Source organism: Megachile rotundata, chromosome 5, assembly GCF_050947335.1.
Source record: "Megachile rotundata isolate GNS110a chromosome 5, iyMegRotu1, whole genome shotgun sequence".
NCBI lineage: Eukaryota > Metazoa > Arthropoda > Insecta > Hymenoptera > Megachilidae > Megachile > Megachile rotundata.
The window spans coordinates 21,043,251-21,069,106 of NC_134987.1; the positions used below are offsets into that span (position 1 = coordinate 21,043,251).

Genomic DNA, 25,856 nt, shown 5'->3' on the forward strand with positions numbered 1-25,856 from the left:
CGTTTTGCGCGATGTCTCAACGACGAGAAGAGAAGCAGTCGGATGTGCCGTGAAAGCGATTCCTGGACGATCACGGAGCTCGGGACTCGGTGCCCAGGGCCCTCCTTCTCGTCGCCAGGCGTCTTCGTCATTTTCACACGCCGCTGCGTCGGAATCGGCGCTGCTCTACTGTGACTCGCTTGCGTAACGCGAGCGGACGCGGTCACCCGAGCAGCCACGGGTCGATGTCTCTTCCTTTCCTTTTTCCCCGTTTACGCTGAATTAAGGACGAGACCGGCTCAACAGCCCGATCGATCCTGCTGCACGGTTTCTAGAATACCTTCGACCGTAACGGCCGGATTCGATCGACTTTCTTTGCTTTAAGGACCAAAAGAACATTTTTCACCGCGAACAGTAGCCTTTCTGGACAGATTAGCCTTATCGTAACGACATATTTTAGCTAAAATACCCGCACACCTTCGGTCGCAAAAAAATTCTTCACAGATTATTCAGATATTTGAAATCGCTGTAGGAAGATAACGAGTAATTCGAAATCGTGTTCCTGCATTCGTGTCCAGCGAACATTTTCGTTCAATTCGATCGTTCGAAAACGAAACAGTCTTTCTCGCTTCGCGTATAATACGCAGCGGACAAAGGAGAATTAATAGATCCTGTACGGGACACAAGTTAGACACGATACGTCCCAATTAACGATACAATTAAAGAAAAAAATGATTACCCCTCGTGTATTTCGCTTTCGACGAGAAGTTAACGGGCCAGCAACCTTGTCCAACTTGTCTAAAATCGTATCGAGCTTCCTTAATTATCGAGAAACCGAGCAGTTAGTTTAATTAAATATTTCCGTGCAACTGTAAAAACGATTCGAATCAACTAACGTTATCTCGCTGACGAGAAACATTTTTGACGGGACACCGGGCGAAAGAAGGCGGAGGGGGTAGGTGAAGGAAAAGGGGGAGAAAGGTAGGTTGTCCGAGATTCGCCTAATTATCCTTTCCATTCGGACCGCTTCTTTAGCGGAGCGTGTACACGAGGAATCGTGTGACCTGGCTCCGAACAGTGGAACCAACGACCGGCTGTGCAGCGCGTTGGCGTTTGTTGCCGTTTGTTGCGCGTGCACGCACGTGCGTGAATTTCCCGCGTCGATTCGCGCCGCGTAACGGGAAAGCGGCTCACGACCCGTGGTTTTTCGCGGAAAAATCAACGCGAAAAGATAATTGCTCGTCCGATTAAGCAAGAGCAATTTACGCGAATCCAGCTTATCGGTTTAATCGCTCGTAACGCTTGTAACGGTGAAACGGAACATTCGTTTATAAGGAAGTTGGTCGATTCGGGGTTTCTTAAGTTTATCAATTTGGGAACTCGCTCGAATCATAAAGTTACGCTTGGAACAAAGAATCGGGACGCGACGTTTCTTTCGCTACCGTCATCGAAAACGAGCCGGTCAAAAAGAAATTTTGGCAAAAGGAAAGCAACGTCACTGAACCCGTTCCGAATGATACGGTTGTTAAATTTCGACTATCACCCACGAAAGAAAGCGACTCGAACGTTTTACGAGCGCAGATCCGCCCGGCGCGGCGCGGCGCGGCGGTCGTCGCCCGATGACTATTCCGCTCGAAACTTTGTGCTCCGCGTTTCCTTCTTACCTTTCTACATTTTACGTTACGCACGACAGTTCGCGGCTTAACGAGATCAAGATACACGTGTTCCCTCTTCACAGAACATTTACTTCGATCCGTTTCCGTGTCTCTATTCCCTTTCCTGCCCTGTTCGCTCCGCTCCTTTTTTCTCTGTCACCTTCGTTTTCCCAAGTCGTTCATTGTTTCGCGAGACACAGCCACCCAGAAACGACGATCTTTTAACATAATTTACCTTTCCACGGTAATTTCTACCTCTGCTATCTCTAGCATTATCGTGAATCATAGCGAAATAAATTTATGGGATCGGTTAAAATGTAACGTTACTACGGGAACTGGATGCCCCAGGACACATTTAGTCACAATAGTAGAGGAGAAAACGATTTATTAACAACTACCTTCTACGAGTGTTATAATTCCAGGGAATACAATATCGGACCTTTTGTTTTCGACAAACGAGAGACCTATTAATCGACGCTCGCTTTTAAAGCAGACTAAGTCATCCCTTTCTAATAATGTCACGATTCAATTACGTAACTCTACGTTCTTCCTTCTTCGGTCGCGTTAGCTGCATAATTATTTGACCGCGAGTTAATCCCATGAGTCGTCCGGTTTTTGCAATTCCATGACCAGTATGTAGGAGAGGCAAGACGAAGTAACTCGGTAGGAAACCATTCTAGACGTCCACTTTCCCTCCGTCGCGTCGAGAGGATCGACACGAGCTTGGTCGCGATATTATTAAACGGTCGCTGGCCATTTAACCGAAGGCCGTAACTGTGCTTAATTAACGGGTAAGAAAGCGACGCTCGTGGTTTCTTCTTTTTCTGCAAAGACAAATGGACGTCACCTGGCTGACTTCTAACCTAGATATCGTGCGAAACCTTCTTCTTCTTCTTCTTCTTCTTCGATTACGTCGCTTCTTCATTCAGTTTGTCCGATCGTTTTAACCACCTAGATTTTAGACGAACGTAGCACACGTTAATATATACAGCGGTGACTTTGCTTTCTATTCGTTGACGGATTTGCTGTAATAATAACGTTGCAGAGAGTCTAGTCTAATATTAAGAAACTAATATTAATTAGCTAATATTAAGAAACGTAATAATAAATTTTCGTTGCAACGAAAAACGATGTACTTGTTTGAAAACGATGACGATTCGAATGAACACGTCAGTCGGGAAGAGGCATAATTTTTGCGACAAGCGGAAAGAGAACGCGATAATCAGGTCGGACACGAAACGCTTCTTCGCCGAAATTACTCGTGCAGTGATCAACATCTTGTGCGCGGATTGCTTTCCGAAAGAAGACCGGAGCACCTGTGGAGTGCACCTGTGGCGCACAATCTACACGCTTGAAACTTCTCTGCTCGCATAAATACGCCACGTAATCTCTTGTCGCCAGAAGAATTACATTTGTTCCTTTATCGTCTCGATAAAGTATAAATAACGGGGACCGAAAGTTTCGAACAATCGATCGTGAAGAGAGTAGACGGATGTCCGTTTAATTTGCGGACGTCTTCCAGTATTAAATCGAAGAGGTGATAGGAGAAGCGAGCGAGTAGCATCATTTTCGAGAACGAATCTTCTCGTTTCTTTTGATATAGAAGTTTTCGAGCGCGTACGAAGGTACGTGTAAAGGTATCCAGTCGACGGTGCCGTGTAAGATATCAGCAAAGAAACGGGGCCCGTCCAAGACTTTACGACCGCTCTTATAATTATCTCCAATAAATATCTCCGCGGCACGAGAGCGTGTATCGAAATACTTGGCGAGGTCAGAGGTGAACCGGCTGGCTCCATCTTTCGATCAACGCGTTTCTTTTGGTCGCCCGTTTCTCACTGATAAATTTATAATGTTCAACCGCGAGAAGCCGGAGCCCTGGCGATGAGCAATGGACTTGCTTAATAAGTCCGGTGACCACACGCGAACGATCCACTCCGACTGGCCTCGCTTTCAACGATCAACCAATTTTCACCGTTCGCGACCACGCGAAAAAAGAAAGCCACGCTTCCATCGGCACGCGTCTCCTCGAGTCTCGAGATAACTTTTACGCGAATATCGTCGAAGAACGATCGAATCTGTTAATGTCCCGATTCAACGAAATTTCCCACCGGTTCGGTGGACCCACTCTGCGAAGATAAATGGTTCCGCGACATAGTTCGAACACGAGTTTCCTTCGAACGGACTAATCTTCATAAATGTATACTTTTGGAACACCGTATAGCTATCAGTCGTCGAAGACGAGGTGGTTCAAGATAGCACCCGGATAGCGAGCCGCCATGCAACCCGCGGAATGAAAATCGATCAGAGAAGCCGGTGCGAGGATCGAGATGATGCATCGATATCAAAAGTTGTAGAGTGGTTTCGCGCTTCGTTCCTCCCTTTCTCTCTCTCTTTCACCCTTGCTTCTACTAACCCCCCTCTCTCTCTCTTTCTCTAATCTCGTTTCCTCTCGTTCACACCGTTCTCCGTTTCTCTCTTTGCCCGGTATACTCTTCGTTTCGCCGTTGAACGCGATCGAATCACCGAGGAATATGTCCGGGGCAATTTGGATTTGAATTATTCGCAATTTTCTTTATCTCATTTCCAGGTATATATACCCGCGGCCCGTGTCCGGGTCGTCGGTGCCACGGATCGAATTTCCATCTCGAAACTTTCGAGGCTACGAGAACGGATATGTACGTTTTCTGATTTTAACCGATCTCCACGAGGGAGTCGTTCGCGAAACCGCGAATTCGATATCGCCCACCGAATCGTTTCGCTTATCGATATTTCCTGTGCCGGCAAACTACCTTGCCTTCTTGTTGCTTCGAGTGGCTAATTCTTTTTCCTCTAAGAACACACGAATTAATAGTACTTCTTCTGCAACATCTCCGAAATTATCACGTTCCCGTACAATTGCCAAGATTTTGAAACTTTCGGGAGGATAAGAGGGGAAAAATCGGAATCGTAATCACTGATCGATCAGGCGGACGAAAAGGAAAGAGAACGAGAAGAGCGTGCGATTTCATAAGCGGAAGTTCGTCTCGGGCACAGCAGCTGAGCGTAGTAAGGTATACATAATTCCAGTCTGTTACGAATGCCGATGAACGATACCGTGTGCCGACAGGAAACATACTTCGCGAATTATTGTCTCTCCGCGAGGTTCTTTTACGAAACAGTCGAAAGGCGGCATCGTTGACAAGTTTTCCCCAAGGGTGAGTAGCCGAAGAATCTCACCAACGTGATTCGTACCGTGCGTGTAACGTTGCAATTTTCGAACGACTCGCACGCGCAGAGCGTGCACGCTTGCGTTCCTTGCGGTCTAAGTTACGAGAACACGCGAATCCGATGTAGGAAATTAACGTCGTTTGTTGGATTTTACTTTCTTTCCATATACATTTTTCCTTTCCTCGTCTTTTATGCTGCCGGCCTTTGAACGATATGGATATTAGTACGACGATTGCGTGGATCGTTGCGAAAGAAGCAACGTTTGCGTGAACCACCAAGTAATTGTATTTAGATTCGACGAATTCGATCGATCGATACGTTGCGACTTAATAGTACGCGTCCTTTGAACTATCGATTATCGGCAGGTAAAATCGTGCGTCGGAAATTCGGGATAACGTAACGGTGACAGGCGCTCGCGAAAATGTGACGATATCGCTCGAAAAGTTTCCCTCGTCATCGAAACGATACAATGTCTTGTCAATCACGTGGCCATCACACGCTTCGAACAAAAATCACTGTTCCTTTTTTCGCCGCGTACCGTCGAACAACGAATGCCACGAATTTTCATGACGTTGAAAATCTATCGACGTAACGCGTGCAATTATTTTGAAACGTATCGGGAAGCGGAGCCGGACGTCGCCAAGCGACAGAAAACGTGCGGGACACGAAAATATGAAAATTAAATGGAGCCGCCGGAAGATTCCAATCGCGATGGCTTCCCGTGCACGTAAATGCCGTCGGCTCTCGACAGAATTCCGATCGAATACCGACGATTTCGCGGGGTTGCAAAAATGTTGCAACTGCCGTTTCAGGACGCGGTACCGCATTGCCGCGCGGTTAATTACCGAAGAGCCAGACTCGTAACGCCGACAAATCGAGCTGGAACGCTGATCGAGCCGACATTTCACGCCGTACTGTCAAGGTATGAATACTATTCATTTTTCTTATTTAAACTTGATCCGATCCGATTCGATCCGATTCGATGCCGCGTTTCCAAGCGATCCTGCCGCTAAAGGATTCTCGCGTCTACCTCGCGAGTCGATATTTTAACGACCGGTGTCGTGTATTCGGGAGTTTCGTATCTAACTTTCTCATTTTATTTCATTAGTTATACATATATTACTTAAAACGGTTATTTGTATAAGTCGATAACGAACATCGTTGCTTAGCTTACCACACGACAAAATCATACCGTACGTAATCGGCATTTTTCGATAGTTTTATTAAAGCGTCCTTGATAATTTCGTTTAAAGCGTTCAAGAAGCTGATCTTTTGTAACCGTTTCGGGCGACGTATATGTACATTTTACGGAGAAGCAAATGAGGCGTAAATAAAGTCGCAGGCAAAGCGGCATCTCGAAAGGAATGAAAATCGAAACGATAGCTCGAAAAGGGTCGAGTACGAGAAGGGTAAAGGAAGAAGATGATCGTGGTTCGGGGAGTGGTGGGCAATTAAACGAATCGCAATCGCAGGACACGCAGCGCCGGCAATTACGCTCACGAAGCTCGAGCGTAGATTTTCGACGGTCTTCGACACGCAAACGTACTCGATATCTTGCCCGAAGAATTCGCTGCTTGTCGCAGGAAACCAAAAATCGCGATAGCGGTTCCCTGGCCCTTACCTCTACGCCACGCAGAAATTTGCAATACGAATTAATTAGGGAAACAGAGCCGGTGCGGCGTACTTCTTCGACATCGTCACGCCAATTAATCGAGAGAAAGGTACCGCGTAATTGATATCGTACGAAATTAATATTTCGAATACAAAAACAATCATAAAGATTTTGCATAAGTAAAATTATCTCGACGACTAATAATCGATACTGCTAGAAAATTATCCGCCATTTACAAGTAAACCACCATGAAAATTCAACGACTATTTGTCAGCGCATAAAACGAATCGGCTCTCCTTACAAGCAGAAGTCTGCCGCGTAAAAAAGATTCGATCTAAGACAAAGAAAAATCGTGTTATCCATCAAGAGGAAAGGACGAAAGAAAGAAAGAAAGCAAGCAAGCGTTGTTCGTTTTACATTTCAAAGTGACCGCTATATTAATTCGCGCATTAACACTTTAGCACGGTAACTGGCGTACAAAATCACTTCCTCCTCGGCATGGGAACACCTGTCGAACGATCGTGCCACCATGCAAAACGTTCGATCTCACGTGAGTGGCGGACATTCGCAATCCCGTTCTCTAACCGTTCATTATCGCGTCGTGTCCCGGTGCTGTTCGCTTCGAGAAAACTTTGATAACGTGTAAGAGAGGCTCGGGGAAAAGGATTGTTGTGTTTCAAGGGGGCTGCATGATGAATTAATTCCCTCGGAAGGGTGGTTTAAACGGTTGCGACGATTAATCGACACGAAACTGATCTCGCGTACGATAAGCTCCGTGTAATCCTGAATACATGATTTAATTGTAATTCTGTTGACTTTTTATCCGGTCGTTTGTAGTAGTCGAATGAATAAATAAGTCGATCAACGTTTGTAGATGCTAACGATCCAGTTACCGATAATTCTTTTTTTTTTTATAGCGACGAAACGCTATTTAGAAGATTGTATCTAAGAGTTTCTCACCTCAACGACTGTTCGCTCTTACGCCTTTTTCTTCTTGCACGAACGAATTTCCACGAAGGGGTTGGAAAACGGTGAACCGGAATCGGCAAATTTTCACAGGAAACGAAAAATATTGACGCGACGCGCGATGCATTAGCGGACGTAATAGGTAAGCGGTGTTCGAAAGGGGAACGAAGAAGCGTAGCGAGGACACGCGAGGGTACGACTAAAAGGGGTCTCCTCTCGTAACTCGTCGAAAGCGACCTCCTTAACTCGCGGCAAGGTCGATAACGGTTCCCGCGTCTGTTCAAAAGATTAAAAAAAAGGTCTGGAGAAAGGGGTGACTGCGAGTACACCTAGGGTTTCGAGGTCTACGCCCTCTTTGGCCGCACCCCTAGCACAGAATCAACGGCTTCCTTTCTCCTTTAAACCCCCTCCGTACGATCGCGAAGGCCGGTCAGTTCAACGCTGGAATGTTTCCGATGTAGCGTATTTAAATTTCATTATCGATAAATCGCTGCTCGGACAGCTCGAATGTACTTTCTCTCTCGTCGCGTATCGTTTTCAGGAAGCGCGTTATCGCTGTCTTTTCGTCATTTTATTCGTTTAGCTTTTTTATCACGAATTTTTTCAAACGCATACGTTGCTTACACTGTTTTGCCGTGCCGCTATTCCTCCATCTTCTTCATTTTATCATTTTACCGTGTTCATTACCGTTACTTTGCCGTTTCACGATTACCACTATTGTATCGATTCAGTGTTCTATACTATCTCGTCGTACCGCTGTATCGGTTCGTTCGATCGCAGCCGATCACCGATCACGCATCGGGCCATCGTTTTCGTCGATTCGATGAAAATGTCGAGGCAACGTAACTCGTTAGAACGTCGAAGAGTGTCCAGGCGAAATCTTCTGTCTTGTCCGTGGACGTATTGAAAAATACAACGCACGCGGCCGTGTAGTCGATCGTTCCCTGGCCGTGCTTCGACGATCACGTTCGCTTAATTATTTACGTCTGCTCGTAAATTACGCTTGTCGAACGGGGGTTATTGATGAGATTGTTTCGTAAGTCGATTATAAGTTGCACGCGCGTTTACCGGCGATTAAGTTCGCTCGTACGTGTCGTGCAACGCGTCGACCATTGGAATTCCAGCGAAACGAACGATACCCGATCGATCGATCGTTCCTTCGTTTTCCAATTCATTTTTTTTTCACTTTCTTTAATAGTCTTATAATCGGGAACTTATCCAAGCTGTTTTACTTTTCTCTCTTTCTACCGGATCATTTTGTTTATTGAGCGTAATAACGGTGACTAGAATTTAATCATAGCTATTTACCTTCCCTTTATATCTTTTCGTTACGCTTCTTGGTTTCCTGATCGTAAAACTATTTCAACTGTTTAATGATCGTACAGATAACGAAGGTAATTAAGAGTAAGAAGATATAGAAGCTAAGGCAAAATAAATACCAAATATCCATAGAATATAATTTAATCGTCGTGACACGACGTTGTACTTGATAGTCGCATCAATATTCGTGCTTTACTAAACGCTTTCGAAACGACAAATTCATGTATTCGTAATAAAATTATGCTTATAAGGCGCAGACATCATAAATTTATTGTATCGATTTATATCGCTTTTGCATCTATCTTCGTAGAAGCAGAATTAAAAATTTACTTCCTATCGAAGTAATTCGCGGCGTAAAAGGAAAATGTTTCGAATCTCGTTTCTCTTAAAAACCCGCGCATAGATCGGTTCTGCGAAAAGGCACGAAACAAAAACAAAAAATGGAGTGGGAAAGTAAAGAAAAAAAAGAAACGCGATCGAAAAATACAAGGTTCGAGGTACGCGGTCATCGTTTCGATTCCCCAACGCTCGGGTTCTATTTGCAAACTTCAAACGCTAGTTTCGACTTCAATTTCACCGTGGCGAACTTCAGAGGCACGCGGAGGGGGTTAATAAACGCGTCACCCATCGATTACGGTCTACCTTCGATAGTCGATATTTCGCCGTCCCCCTTCCTCGTCGTCCCCAAAAAAAAAAAAAAAAAAAAAAAAAAAACGAGTTCCTTTTTTTCCCTCTCTCGTGCCAATTTACCTCTCACCGTCTCATGGGCCAAGGGTGGCGATATTTCGGGGGTGCGTATTGTGGCCGCGAGCATCCCGACCAGTCGGGTGACTCATTATTTTCGGCTAGCCGTTCTCATCCTTCCCCCGCTTTCAACCCCCGTTTTCGAGAAACACGCACGAAAACAGAGAGGAACGGAGAAACGCGATTGTGCGCTGGAATCTCTCGATATTCGAACCGCCAACCCCCTCTTGCCCCCTGACAACGAACCCCCTTCTACGGCTCGGTCCGATTTCACTTGGCTGCCGTATAATAATTTCAATAATCCCGGGACCCCACGATGCCAGGATTAATACTACCTATCCCGATGCCCACGAGAGACGGACGACGGAGAAATCAAGGGGCGTGAGGGGGCGAGAGGGGGCGACGAGTGGTCCATTGAAAGAAGAAGGGCGCCGATTAATTTCAACTCGTTGCGCGGCTCCCGTGAACCAAGAACGGGGAAGATTTCCTGGTTTCTCGATCAATTTTCTTGTTTCTGCTGCTTGTTTTTATTCTTTCTTTTTAGAATTAGGGGGCGAAATGTATAGGATGGCCCTTCGAGTTAATTGATTATCGTAAAAGTTTGGACAGCGTCAATTAATTGATTTGGGGGCTTCTTTTTTTCTTTCTTCTGTTTGGCTTGGACGGTAGCGGATCACTCGATTGTAACGACTCGATTCGACGAGTTTCGCTTCTCTCGTTGATTACGATATCTAAATATCATGATTTCACGCATATAACGATCGTCTATCAAATATTTAGGAAGTTTTAAACGTTTAAAGCGATATGTAAGAGAGATTACGAAGAACTGTAGAACGTAAATGTTGGCAAGCACAGGGTTGTCCGTTTCGGTGGTGGATATTCAAAGGACCGATCGAACGAAGGTCCATTCGCGATCCTTCCGTGGTAATCACGACAGGATGCGATGCTTTCTTCGACGTTCAATGCGCCGGAGATTCCTCGAGAACGGGCGACCGGTACCGAGTGCCACTTTATTCGATTCTTTCGCCGCTTTAATTAAGTGCCGTCTTCCTTTTCAACGACCCGAGTATCTCACAAATAGGGAACGGGAGATATGAAAAGCTTTTTCGAGACTGGAGGATGTAACGCGACCTTTCAGTTAGCTCTTTGGCTCGGACGTTCGTTTCAGGTTGTCGGAAACGACAATAAGGACAGTATAATAAGTCTTGCTTTTCGTACGCGAAGAATCCTGATACTCTAAGCGATTCGGTACATTAAGGCGAAAATCGAGAACTCTATAAATATCTTGTTTTCTTCTAAAACGAAAATACGAACAGTTGCCGATCTAGATTTTTAGAATCCTCGAACGTTACACACTCTGAACGATATTTCTGCGACCTCGAAAAATCGCGTAACAGCAACGTATCGGTAACGCAGACCTTCCTGTTCGCCTCCTCTTGCAAGCACTCAATTCGATTGGCCTCGAGCGGAAAGCAGTCATCGAAAATCGAGGCAACCGTGTAACGCGCATAAACTTTTACGACTCTCATCGAAACAGCCGGCACAATTTAAAGATTGCCTAAGGAGAGAAACATCCCTCTCCTCTCTCCGTTTCTAACACACGGTTCGCATAAATTCTTTCTCCACCCTTCGGGGCTAACTCGTGCTCTGCCAGAAATGCGGTAATGGGGTGAAAAAGGATGTTCGATTTCGCGGGTGACGTTGCTCGCTCTTCACGGATCTTTCCAGAGGGGTCGACGAAACTGGGGGCGGTTTTTTTGCGAACACGTGGCCCCACTGGCGTAACAGCGTTGTCAATTGTCAATTCGTCGTTGCCAGAGGGTCGAACAAAACGGCGTTTGAAGCGCGAGATCCGCGTAATCCCATTTGCAACCGGAAGACACGCGATCGATCCCTTCCATCGAGCCCTTGTTACCTTCTTTGCGAATTAGCCAGCCAAATTTGTCCGTTCCACGAGATCGAATCTTATTTCTTTCTTTTCGCTTCTTCTTTTACAACCCACGTCGATAACGCGACTCTTCTTATCGTGTTCCTTCTTCGAAGGAAAATCTTCCCACCAGAAATTGCAACCGAGTGGTCTTTTCGTTTGGTCTCGTCAAATCTTGAGAATCATGAAAATGAATCTAATCTTTAGATCGTACGTTCTACTAAAAAATGGTGACACGCAAGAAACGAACGAGCGCAAATACACTTGTTAAATAGAATGATAATTTTCTGAAAGGAAGACACGCTCCAAAAGCGGATAATGAAGTTCTTCGACTCGAGAGAGGATTTTCACGGCACGTTTCGAACAAAACCATTTCGGACAGTCGACCGATTGGATTCCAGGGATCTGTGGTTCGCGAAGAGGGTACAAAGCGATAGAGAGGAAGAAGAAAAAAAATAGTCGAGGGTGAAAGAGGCAGTCGGCTTTTGATCGTCGTCGCGGTGGCACGGTGAAAATCCGATTTGTCAGGCAATTTGTCCCGCGACAAAATTTAAATCGCAAAGCGCATTTCAGCGTGTGCCCTCGAGGAGGAAGAGAGGGGTGTCCTTGCGCGCCGGCGGGGATACAAAGCGAATACGAATAATACCGTGGTAAAACGTGGTCGAGGGTGAATCCGAAATTCGGCCGCGTAATCGCATTTCTCGTGGCCAGACACTTTCAGTGACAAAGCGATCGACGATATTGCGTTACAACGGTCATTTTAATGTCTCCGATGCGAAGGAGGTTACTGGACACTTTGATATGCAAAATTTCGCGCCACCGTGTCTTCGTTGCGGTTCGCCGATTCGATTCTATCGTTCGACGAATCGTTTAACTCGTTTGCTCTTTTAACGATATAGAAATTGAGAAGAGAAATAAGGTATTAATATTATTTTTAAAAGCGCTACAACGTCGCGTCGCCGAGTTACGTAAATTTCCAAGCGGCAGGTGATATTCTCCTGGCTTGAAATCGTTTCGACTTGTTTCTTTCGCTATTCTTATGACATTCGTAGTTTCTTAATTAATTGTTCACAGCATTAATACGTTCGATAAAATTGTCTGCGGGCCAGGTGGACATGTCCAAGTGTTTCGTATTCCTTTTAGCTTTGTCCTTTCTCTTCGCCGCATGAAAATTCTTAATTAATTATTTATAGCGGTAATATCTTTATTAATGTTTCCCCCGAAACAGGTGATTCGATCGTGATCCCGAATTCTTTTCGATGCACGACATTACCGAATAAACCTCGATTTCGAGATTTTAACGTTCAGCTTTACCGGACGATCGTTATCAGTTCTATACATTTGTTTCTTCTTCTTTTTCATTCGCCGCGTATGTAACGTAATAATTTCCGATCGTGACAAAATTTGATCACAAACGACATTTATGTACCTTGTTTGGCGATACCGTAAATCGTTCGTTTCTTTTATTGACAGTATCAACAAAACATTAAACATTTCGCCTCGTTTTTCGCTCGTAATGTTCGGCTGTCGAAGCGACAGCAGCCGTGGAACGAGTCGACTGCATAACAGGCTCGGAAAAAAAAAAAAAAAATGTAAAAAAAGAAACGATGAAAGAAGACGCGAGGCGTGCGAGCGTTTCATTATGATCGAACGAATTGTACGAGGAAGCGACGTGGCGAAAGATTGATATTTCAGAATTTATTAAAGGCCCGGTTTCACGGGAATTAACATAACCCGTAAATATCAATTTGTACGAAGCAATTTGGCCGGAAGACAACGGAGACGAAGACGGCAGCCGGTAAGAATGTAGCAAGTATGATCGTCGGTGAATGTATAGGGTGGTCAAAAGAAGGAAACTCGAAAGTTGTAAAGACGGCTAAAATGCGTTGAACCGGTCAAGAAATGCTTGACAAATTTGTATTAAAAGAAATGTACAAGATTAACATTTTTAATAGGTCATGTACGTTCTTGATAATTAATGGTTTAAAGATGCGTCCGGTGGATGCTTAAATTAGAAACTTACTGCCAGCGACGAACAAAAAAATGAATAACATTTCATTTCATTTTTGGACGATGACTTTATTCTGAAAAACTACGATTGCTCGAAACAATTTCGGTAATAATATGTTCTTGACTCGGATTCAATTTCAAGCATCGACATTGATACATCGTAGATGCGAAGAAACCGTTAATTTGTGAGAGAGAAAATGAAGGCAACGAATCGTCGAAGTCTATTTTATACAAATAGTGTTGGAAATAAAATTGTAATTCGAAAAGTCATGATAAATATGACGTTAAAATTGCTTTTACCTTCGAGTTGCTTTTCGATAAAAATGCCGTTTCCAGAGGTTGCGAATCTCGTGTTGTTGCGTGTATACGCACGCGCCGGTAATCATAATTAGCGCACGGCCCTTCGAGGAAGGTCTTAATTACGAGGCACGGTCCACAATGGGGGCCAGGCGGTACACCCTTCAATAAATTTCGACTCGGTAACGGGACACCGGTCGAAAATTGCGAGACGCGGCAAAATTTTCGATCGTTAAATCACGCCGCCGTTGCAACAAATATACCGATGAATAGTCCGACAATTAATAATACCGTCACCTGCCAATCGAGTTTTTTATTCATCGAACTCTGACATTTTCCAAATAAAAACTACTGCGAATGATTTGAAATATTTAGGTAAAACGCATTCGATTGTTCGGAAAATAATAAAAGTAGCTAAATTTTGAGAGAGACCAACAACCGTTGTTCGCGATATCGTGTTTTCCACCAAAAAGCGAGGTTACCGAGTTTTCTGCCTACTTCGGAACAGCGATTTTAACGATCGTAAACGAAAAGCGGTAGGAACGGCCAGATTCCTTTTGGGCAATAAATGCACAATTAAGAGGCGTCGATGTCGATACAGGGACCGAGGAAGGTTTAACGATGCGATAAAATTGGGTGACAAGTGTCATACGGCAAGGGGACCGGGATTACCGCGAAAGCAACGTTCTCAAACACACAATAGGGACAAATCCTCGAGCAGTGGGCCTGTCTCCCGCTCGTAATTTTAGTCGGACGATGATTCTTCGAATGGTACTCTATTAAATCCCTTTATAGGAAAGGTCAAGAATATGAGAAATAGAAGGTGAGAGGAGGAAATAAAGTAAAGTGCCAGTTATGGCTGTAGAGTCCGGAGGGGACGACAGAGATTTCGAAGCGACAACTCGACGGTTCATTTTTTCCAAAACGATGTGCTCAAGGAAAAAAAACTTATGCTTCGTTTTCGATCTATATTTTCAACGAAAAGATCATTATTCCAGCGATCGTTGCGATCAAACTCCACGTATACGATATGCACGGTGTATATGTTAGGTTCAAAACGATTAGACCTTTCGAACCAGTGACGTGTTCGTGACCGGACGTCGTATGAGTTGTAACGGGTGTAAGTTTACGGATAATTGTTTGACTGGGAGGGGATGTTCTCGCGACCAGAGTCGATTAACTTAATCGTTCATCGAATACCGAATTGCTCGCGGCCTGACAAGCTCCAAGCATGAGCGTTCATTAGCGTTTCACGGCTGTCTTTTTTGCCCCGTTGTTCATTTTGTTCACTCGTAAAGAACACAAATTGTTTGCCGCAACGGATAAACGTACCAAGATATCAAGATCGATTAACAGCCGGATCAAAATTTTTCCGAAGATTCCGAAATCGAGTAGTAAGAAAGAGAGTAAAATCGATTGTAAGCAATCGAATATAATTGCAGATTATGCGTATCGATTTCATATTATCGTACATTACTGGTTAGATTTTCTTTAATTTTCAACCGTTCTTACGCGTACCAAAGCGAAAGAAAAGTTGGCAAGTCGCTGTTACGTCGATTCGATCGTTTGGTCGAGTAGTTACGAGTCGTGAACCGTTCCTAAGGTATATCAGGAAAATAAAGTTTAGTTCGCGTTCGTCCAATGTCCGACGCGTCCGTAAGAATTCAGGAGGATGGGAAACGTTCGATCGGCGCGACGTGGCGCGGAGCGGCGCGAAGACAAGAAAAGGATAGAAAGAAAAAGACGAAGAAGCGATCGTGGAAGGTTGTTTCGCAAGCGCGAGCTGTTCGTGCACAGCCGGCGTTTACCGAGTCATGCCTCCGTTCTCGAACGTCTTTCGATTTTCATTCCGCTTCTTTCCGCTAATCGTGACTGAGAAGTCGTAAAAAATAAGGTCGCTTTACGAGTAGCCGGAGATGGGTGAACGGATACGTTCGCAGAAGGGCCGTACTCGGCCGTGTCACGGAAGGTGGCGAGTTCATGAAAAATATGCATCACGCGAACCACCCTCCCTTCGTACCTTCGCCATCTAGCTAGTTACACCTGTGGAGGCGCACACGACCTCTACCAATGTACCTAACTCGCTACGTCGTCGATCGTAAAACGAACGACCCAAATCTGTCTCGTGTTCCGCGAGACGATCCTGCACACGGTGTAATTCCACATTTTAATACCCTTATTATCCGTAATGTTCCAATCTTACCGCGTTTCTCTTCAACCTCTCTCGCCGTCTTGCCACTCCTGTCGTCCTTTTTCGCGTCGGTCCGAAACGAACAAATATCTGAACGTTTCGCGCATGCAGCTCTACGTATAACTTTAGATTTCGCGAAATCACTTTTACGACACGTCGATTATCGACAAATTATTCGCGTTTCCTTTTTTTCGTTTCGTTCGAAACGCAGATCAGCGATCGAGAATCGCTGCACGAACCTTGGACCTGTCAGAGACAACTTTATTAACGAAGATACGAGTGTGGTCTATCGGTCGAAGGGGGATAAACGAAATAAATCGGACAAGAAACAGTAATCGCGTGGTCGTTGATGCAGAAGGGAATCCAGAAGAGGAAGAAAGAGAAGGCCGTGTCGTCGGTACAGTTTTTGCCTCCATAAACTCGTTCTTCCTGCCACTTCACCAGGTGGCAAGGAACCCTACCGCCGTCTTAGCGTCCTCTACGTTGGGTTTTACGACTTTTCCAGAATTTTAACGACCGTACTAAATGCTCCCTTATGAATTTTCTCTTTCGATGTCGCCGAGTATATCGAAGCATTTAAAATACGACTTTCTAAACGGTTTGTTTAAAAGTGATAAAACGCTGGAAAGGAAAGAATTTTTTCATTTTTCGCGTCGATGTGGCGGTCACGGTTAGTTAGCCTACCGAAACATCGCTCGTCTAATTTCCAAGAAAAACGTCATAGTTTTGCTTTCGAATTTACCGTTCAAACATTCGAATCTTTGCTTTTGAATTTAGAATACCGATATATTACAACTTTTGGATCGAAATACTAGTTTCAGGCAAGCTTCGTTTGTTCTAAGTTCCGCGTCGAGGGGATGGACTTTACACGTTTGTGAATTCGCAAGTTCATAAAGGTAACGATTCGATATTTTGCAGAAAATCGAAAATCATTGTTTACCGAATGAGACACGATTATTCCGGACAGTTAGGATGACGATGAAGCACCGTGCGTCGGAATTCGCAGTATCTCTTTATGCCACACAGACCGCAAACGTACCCCGTCAGATACACAATAGGGAACAGAGCCACCCTCGTACGGTCGGTGTTTCGCATAAAAGAGCGAAAAACCGAGGGGCACGTCACTCTCGCGAACACGCGTGACACCAACGCGCATTCCACGAGCTTCTGTTTCTGTCGTTAAATTATTCATTTACTCGTGTCGCGGTTAGAGGGTAGGAGGAAAGCACCGGGGGGTGGAAAAAAACGTTCGCGAAGGCACGAACGAATCGTCGGATGAAGCAGAGATGGGAAAGCTGTGCGTAATTGAGAGGTAGCGAATAATAGCGAAATAAAAATTGGGTAAAAACGAAGATTTTTCAGATTTCGTAAGAAAGGAAACATCGTGGATTAAAAGAAAAATTTTTGATAAATATATTTTATCAATAAAATATAATGAAACCTCGCTAGATTTTTCTTCGAGGAGTATTCGAGAAATATAACGTTTGTACCTTATCTTTTTTATATAACATGTGTACGATAAATAGAAGAGCAATGGAACTATGCAAACGATGATCGGTTAGACTGTTAGACGATCGTGGGATCTGGCAAGAATCGCGGGAAAGTTCGCGATGAAAATGGCAGAGATTGACTTGCTAGCAGCGAACGAAAGCGTCTAAGTTAAGAGCGAAACGAGGAGAGGAAGAGGCAGCGCGTCTCAACAATGGCAAGGCAGCACGCTCACGCGGTTTCGCACAATGGCAACGCGCAGGGCACTGTCAAACCGGTGTCATCTGTCAACTGTAGACTGTTCCAAGGGGTGGCAGACCGTGGAGACACGAACCCGCGACGCGAAGCGTGAACGGGAGGAGATCGGTGCCACCAGAATTTTCGGGATTCTTGCTGGAAATTCAATATTCTTAGAGCATTTGTCGTTCGTGTCGCGAACCGTGATATTTGTCGTTCCGAAGCAAACGATTTTCACTCGATATATTCTTTCGTATCGACAAAGGTAGCAAAGATATCGAGGCGGACATATCAGTCAGATACAGGTAACATGGCAATCAACGTTTTTATCCGTTAATTTGCCTATTATTCTAATATTTTAACATCGTTCGCCGCGATACCGTTCATTCTCGTCATCCGTGGAAAAATCATTTGCTTCTCGTGGGTGCCTAGAAGCCATAGAAAATGTAAGATACTCTCGTAGCGAATATCGCGGTAAAACGCGCGAACTCATCGCAGGAAATTCCGGACGACCGGAAGCCGTTCGACGTTCGGTCCTGTCTCTGGGAGATCGTCGACGTCCGCGTAGCGTAAACGATGCAGAGTCATCTCTGCAGCCGGGGATGGATGGAAGGCCGTATTAGCATGACAAAGAGACGTTGGGACGCCTTCTCCTCGTCTCTGCTTCCATAGGGGCTGCTGCCTCTCAATTGAAACGCGATGGGCGTATGCTATGCTAATATTCCTGATCCAACGGCGTTAATGCATTATCAGAAGCACCAAGGCGCATCCGTGCGAGCGTTCTATCCACGCCGGTGTCACGTCCAAGATCGACCGTGTCGCCATCCTCGACGTCTTCGTTAACGTTTCAGCCCCACTTTACTCCATCTGCCTCTTAACCAACGAATCGGCTTCGTTTCAAACAGACGCTTCTCAAAAGCGAATCGTTTTGCTGGAATTTTCGAATGAACGGTGCCGAGTCGTTTTTCAACCTGTATCGAAGATCGATCGAGTTTTTCGAGCAATTCGAATGCGATAAAAAAGAGTAGAATTTTCAGCCTATAATTTTATAGCAAATGATTCGATGAAAATAATAAAACTTCTGATTGATGAAATTAATAAAAATTATTGGAATAATAAGCGAGAGAATGGTAGCGCAATGTTAACGGGAACTTTAAATGACAACAGTTATCGATCAACTTAAACGATAAACAAGAATTCAGATTCCCAAGTGGCAATTTACTCGTAATCGAGTTACGTACGAAGCGAGAGGTGAAACGTTACACCCCGATGCACCGACAAGCCTTACATTACGATGCATCGTCGTGACCCTATGGCGGCACGTCGATCCTCACGATCGCAATTAATGGCGTGTCGATATCGTGGGATAAATGTCTCTGTACCGATATGCATTTGCATCGAGCGAAACGCCGTTGGCTACAGCAGTTCTCTCTCGTCTATTATTACCGTGTTCTGGAAATATGGAGTCTACCCGTTGCGTGGGAGTTTTGTTAAATTTTCAAAAAGTATCTGTTCTTGTTTCGTTCGATAAAAGTCATATTGTAAATCGAATGCTCGAATCGGTGGCCAACGACGAACACGACGCATGATCGCGCGTCTTTTCTTCGCTCTGATTATATTACCGATTATATTAGAAGGATGTAGTATCCTTCGGCGAAATAAACAAATAAATAATCTGGCGAAAGGTTATCGGGAAAATTTCGTCTAGAAGTCGAAGCGCTTCGAAGTTGGTTAATGCTTTGAACCGATCCGATCGACTGAAACTTTTGATAAATTGCCTATTCGCACGTGCACAGGTGAGAATAAGATGCTCGCGGCTCGATAACGAGCACCGCGCAAAGGCGTAAACGCAGACAATTAGTCGATGTTAACGATAGGTCGACTCGACGATGCATCGACGCGTTTCGACCTTCGGTGATCGGCGATCGCGGGAACGGCCGCGTTCGACGATAAGCGAACTCGAGACGAGAAAAACGAAAGTAATCGATTCCACGCGAAAGGAAACTGTTACGAGCTTTGATCATCGGCTGGGACAAGTTTTCTTTTTCTTCCTGCGATAATTACCGGCGACCCATTAACGTGTCCCCTTCGATAAATTTTGTAACATGGATCGATCTTCCGCTCGGTAATGATGATCGACATTAATTCGGAACGGATAAGGAAGCGTGTAAAGTGGAATTGCAACTTTTAAACACTGTTACTTACGAACATTATTTGGATGTGGACATTTATGATCCTGGCAACTTTTCTTTTTCATTTCCTTATAAAAAATATGCATCAGAACTTATAACCCACTACCGACGTTGTCATTATTATATCGTTATCGTTATGGTATACAAGCTGGACCGAGTACCGTGGTACAAGTGGAACGGGAGAAATTTCATGACTCGATACATCTCGAGACGGTATCAAACGTAGAAATTTCGAAATACGAATACCTCGAACTCCGTAATTTGCGAATTGAAAAATGAAGAAATTGCCGCGTTATCGATACTCGCGAACCGCTGGAATCTCTCGGCAATCGCGTCCTCGTCGCGTCGGTGCAATTGCATATCATTGGCCTTGGCAACGTTCGCAGCTAACAGAATTGCAAAAATCAGGTAATTACACCGAGATCTTTCCTTCAATTAAATAATATACTATTTATGGTAGTTCGTCACACATAATACACGCGCGATATTGCCAAAGATTCCTAATTATGTAAGTCGAACGGGACAAGCGAAAGAATCGTTTCACGTTTCAGCACTGGCGGTGCTGAAAATGCTTTTCAATCGAAAGGTTAATTAGCAAATAAATAATTATAATTGCCACGAGATTGAATCTCGTGTTCTGTCGGCAACGAAGTAGAAAGCGCGTCTCTCGTGATCGCGAGTCGATGGGAGAAATAAAATAACAAGCGGCTGCATAAATAAACGGGACCGTCGCGTGGGTGTGGCATTGTCGACGATGTCCGGTGATCCGCAAAGTTCATGTATTTTTTTCTTTTTACAATCGAAAGAGATTATGTTAGCCGTAACAGCTTAGGCCTTAGGCGAACGCTCACTTTTACTCGTTAGACGCCCCATGGGACCACTCTAGCGACAATCGTGGAACCACTCCTGCGGAACCGCCCGTTTCTCGGATCCTAAGATGTTTGCGTAGCTGAATACCAGCTATGGAATTTTTCTTCGAATTTACATTAGAAAAATGCATTATTTCTTAACTCGATCCCTCATCGTATTGGATGTCGTGCATTACTTTTGAAAATTTACTAATTTTTATTAGTCGCGGAACTTCTTTGTCTTAAAAGAACGATGTCTGTGCCATCGAACACTATATCGGAATCGACAATCTACCGACAAAACGACGCGGTAGAGTTTCAGATACTATCAAAATATCCGGGAAAATGGAGACAAAAGAATGGATCGACCAACCCGGTAACTAATTAACCGATCTTCCATTTTCGAGGATAGGCGTGACTGGCGCGGCTACCTCTGCTAGATCTTTCTTGGACCGTAATGACAAATCCCGCATAAATTACCCTTGCCAAGGACGAACGTGATCGTTCACGCCTTCTTCTCTATGTTTGTATTCGTACATCGACTGTATCGATACTTCTCATCGAGAATTACATAATGTAGACACACGGCTAATTTCCAATAATTTCTTCTCTCGAATGCTCGAATCTCTTCTACAGGATGCTTACAAATTGCAAATTCTACACGAAGAAAAAGTAAATACCTTTCACTGGTCATTTATGCAGATGCCAAAAAATATTTCTCTCGTAGAGAAAGGGTTAACAGTGATCGAATAAAAAGTATAAATTAGCAATCTCCTCTACTCGTATTCCACTTCGCTACTCACCGAGGTGGCAAGAATTTACAACCGTCCCTAACAGCACCCATTTACTAAAAGATCCTACCGCTCGTATCGACGTTTCACGGGCCTAATTTCCCGAACGAAGGGAACTTTTGAACGCGGACGAGAAGACGCCGCGGGGTCACGCTTGCGAATCTCTTAGTTCCGCTTACCTGAAACAGAAATAAGGGCAGGAACATTAGAGAGAGGCTCTCGGTTGCGCGATGCAAGAAACGACAGCGTGGGCGGCGGTCGAGTTGCGCGTGGAAACATTAATCTTCGCGAAACGCTCACGGTTAATGAAATCCACGGTCACTTCTGGTACCGTAGAATAACCTTAGGCGAAATCTTCCGCGTGATTTTACACCGTCCTATGCAACGACAAATCCTCGTCGGAGGAAATGGCAGCTAGTGGGTGTTCCTCTGACATAGGCGTTCGATGGAAAAATCATTTTCCGTATATGATATATTCGATATTCCGTATACGTATAATAACGGTGTAGAAGTCGCGGATTTATCGTGAAAGTTTTTCGGAGCATGACACGTGGCCAGGTACGCCTACCCTCCTATCGAGTCGGCTCGATTGCCAACCAGAAGAGGGACACTTGTCGCGCAGCAAGGGCAACGGACACGCGCGTACCTGAACAGGTGACACCTCGTGACAGTTTTCGAACGACCGGAGGCGGCTTTCCATAGAAGGATCGAGGGTGCTTTCGAGCCAGTCGATTCGAGTTCAGTCACCGCGGCATTGTTAGCATTGTTGTCGGGTCGGTGACATCGCGCAACATCGTAACAGGATTATCCCCTAGCTGGGATTCCCTAGCCACCAAGTCAACCGCTTTGTCATCGCCACGAGACACTTTCGTGTCTAGATGGCGAGATTACGAAGATCGAGTGTCCATTGTCCGTTTCCCTTTTACAGGGATTTCTTCTCGATTCTTTCAGATGCTTCGAAAATGTTACGGATTTTTCAACAACGAGATTAATCCGAGAAAGTTTTATTAATTTTATCTTTTATCTGCATTCTTTACATATTTCTATATCCCTACCTGCTTTTCTTAAAAAATAGACGAGTACTTTGCCCTGTCGCCATAGTCAATTGTCAGGAAGGTAATTTCAAATATTCAACACTGCGTATATAAAGTACTATTTGGACTACTGTCTCAGCTACTAGAACGAGTACCTTCTCCACCGGCGCACCAACATAATATCCAATTGTGCGCGATTCGAAACGCAAACGAGGTGCAGGTAAACGCAAAACTTTCGAAGAAAGGAAAACTCCTCGAGTACTATCCTCGATCTTTCCGAAGGTTCGTCATCGACAGGGATAAGCAGATAATTATTTTACTCAAGTTTCTCGAGTGCTTTCTTCGACCGATCGTTGAGAATATCATTTCTAGTGGCATTCGAGCGGCGAGATCAGAGGTCTCGGATAAGAGGAGGTACAAGGAAGCGAGACAAATGTTAAGGAGCGCATTGAAATACGAAAACAACCGTGCTCTCTTTATAGTTTCATATTTCTATAGCGTAGCTGTACAGTCCTCGCGTTGTAGTCCGTCGTAAATTTGAACAACATGTCCAGCTATATCAATGTTCTCTCGTAATTCTTACTCCCGCTCATGGATCTTTCATAAAAGTTCCGTCAAAGACGAATCTTCCACTAGCGTGCGCGTATCGTTACATCTAAATTGAGTCACGACACGGATACGTTTCTAAAATGACGAGGAACTCGAAGAAGACGAAGGAGGAGAGAAGGAAAAGGCTCGGTGGTGGTGATCGATCATTATCGAAATCAATATGTGCCCTTCGATCCTTGACGGTAGATCGAGTCTCGCAGATAACGCGACGAGGAACAAAGATTTTAGCGGGGGCTTTAAAATTTCGGGGTCACGAAGATGCGATCTGTTCCGTGGCTTTTCGTCTCGTAACAGGCGTCGACTCGAAGAAGGAACGATTCGATCAGGAAAACGCCTCCCGCCTTTTTTCTCCAGAACAACGAACCGCGATAATCCGATAACTGTGGGATTAAAAGTAGGTACCTTCGCGACCCCATTAAACGAGAATTTCGAGAATCACGGCTTCTTCGGCGAGCGTTCTTTCAGCGTCCAATGAAAATCGAATCGGTTATTAAGTTACCGAACGAATTTATAATTATGCATATCTCTTGATAATTAGTCGCATACATAAAAATTATTCTCGCCCTTATCGCCCTTATCATTACTACCGTTTCGCTATTTTACTATCTTCCTATTCCTCTAATTGTAGTATATATTTATGCTACATTACTAAAGAAGGTATTCGTTTCGTGCGAGAAGTTAACGACTGAATCGAAGGAGTATAGATCCCGATGAGAACCGCTGTACGAAAACCGCAAACCGCGGGCCAATATAATGAGATTTAAATTACTGTGGGACTGTGACATAGTGTCCTTTTTACGAATTGTTGCCTCCGCGACTGGGCAGCAACCAATTAGGGATGGAAATTTCATTCGAATCCTCGTCCCGAAATAATCGATTATTATCCGCAGCGCCGTGCTGCTCTCACCACTTCTTCTTCGAATATTCGTTAATCCGCAAAGAAGATTCATCGAATCCAACGGCTTTTCGTTTCTTACGCGCGAGCGTGAGATATTCGTGATCGTGAAAGAAGAATAACATAATTTCGGGAGAGCCTGCACACTTTACACCGTACACGGTAGAGGTACTAAGATAAACTTGGTTTATCCAAACTAAATGGGAGATGAAATCTTCGTTCGAATACATTTTTTCAACTTCTCGATCAATTGCAATTGCAAAATTTCTAACAAATTAATCGCTTTACAAATATTCGATCACGATATTCGGTACGGCATCCACAAACGGATCGTTGTTTCGGTGTCACCTTTTCCTCCGATTTCGTTGATTCCCATGAGAGACCCTGGCACGCCATGTATCCATTCCGGCGTTATTGGTAATCAAGCCGGGGATCCACGAGCACGTATAACGACAATATGAATTACGGTGGTTCTGCCAGGCTCGCATCGTCCTGGCGTTTCGAGCCAAGCGAAACCAAAAGAAAGAAAGAAGAATAAAGGAAAAGAAGAAAGAGGAAGAAAGAGAAGGGGAAGATATCGCGCTTCGACCAATCTTGCGAAATTTCTTGCCGAATGATGTAATTTCTGAGCGATGATCTCGTGGGCCAGAATCGTTGCTCGCTGCAACATTCGTCAAATTCCGATCGTAATAGACGATGATTATCGGACCGCAGACATTCGATTCTCGTCAAGTCAAGTTATATCGTGCAAGTTTTTAACGGTCTATTATCGTTCTACGCGAATACGATCTTGTTAGATGACTCGTGTAATCGAATCCTCATAATATGGATTATTAAATTGTTAAAGGGTATCCATTAAATGGGTACACTGTAAAAGAAGCGACAAATTTCATTTCTCTACTCTTTTAGTTGGAATTATTTGATCGTATCGTATTCGCGATACTAGTCATTTGTAAGTTGCACGGTAGTCGATGTGTTAACGAATTTCGCCGATGGTCCCATAGCTTCGGCTGGTCGGGTATAGAGCGCAACGTGCAGCGAAAAAAAGGGCTTTCGAAAATTGCCGTAGGCAAATCGCAATCGGTCGAATGGTCAGGAGTCAGTCACTCTCGGAGAGAACCGTGGCTCTGGCATCCGCATTTCGCAAATGAAAACTTAACGAGATTTGCCGGAAAATTTTTACTCCGGTATAACATGTTTCTCTTCCCCATGGACGTTCTTCAAAGTGACACGTGCCACCCGTCCGGTCAGGACCGGCATCGTCTCCGTGACCCACCCCCATCCCTCTTCGCGTGCACCCTCTACCCAGCCACTTTTGACAACGGATACATTTCGCTGACACAACAGACCCGAGGCAGTTTCGATCCCGGTGCAGGGTCGCGCGCCCTGCAGGGTCATTTCTGTTACCAATCGACAGAGGCATTCCCGGGTAATTGGTTTTTACGTAATGCTAAGCAGCTGGGAATCGCGCGTGGATTTGTTTTCCGTCGGGGTGAACTTGCGATATTCCGATCAAAGCCTGGATCTCGAATTAATTAAATACCGGATTGTCGATAGGGCGGCTTTCTTTTCGTTTTTATCCGCCCTCCTTTTATCGTTTACGATCGTTGCTTTACAGTTGTCGATCGCGCAACTCGATAATTATTCTACAAGTTGGCTATTACGATTTCAAAGTACATCGTGACGCTGCTTTTAATTAAAAAAATCAGACCGTTTTTGAAACAATCGTGGAGGTAAGTGTATTTTTATATAGTGTTCGTCGATCGAAATTTATATTTTTCTTGAAATTTTTATGCGTGAAAATTCGTGATATTTACTCGATTTAAACGAATTCCGAGGATATCTAAATTTTTC

General features: G+C 44.5%; 1 protein-coding gene across 1 annotated transcript in view; it reads right to left on the bottom strand.

Annotated features, from left to right (window-relative positions):
- LOC100875938 (uncharacterized) overlaps positions 1-25,856 on the bottom strand; it is a 182,824-nt gene that overhangs the window by 51,631 nt on the left and 105,337 nt on the right. The gene's annotated exons all lie outside the window — the stretch shown is intronic.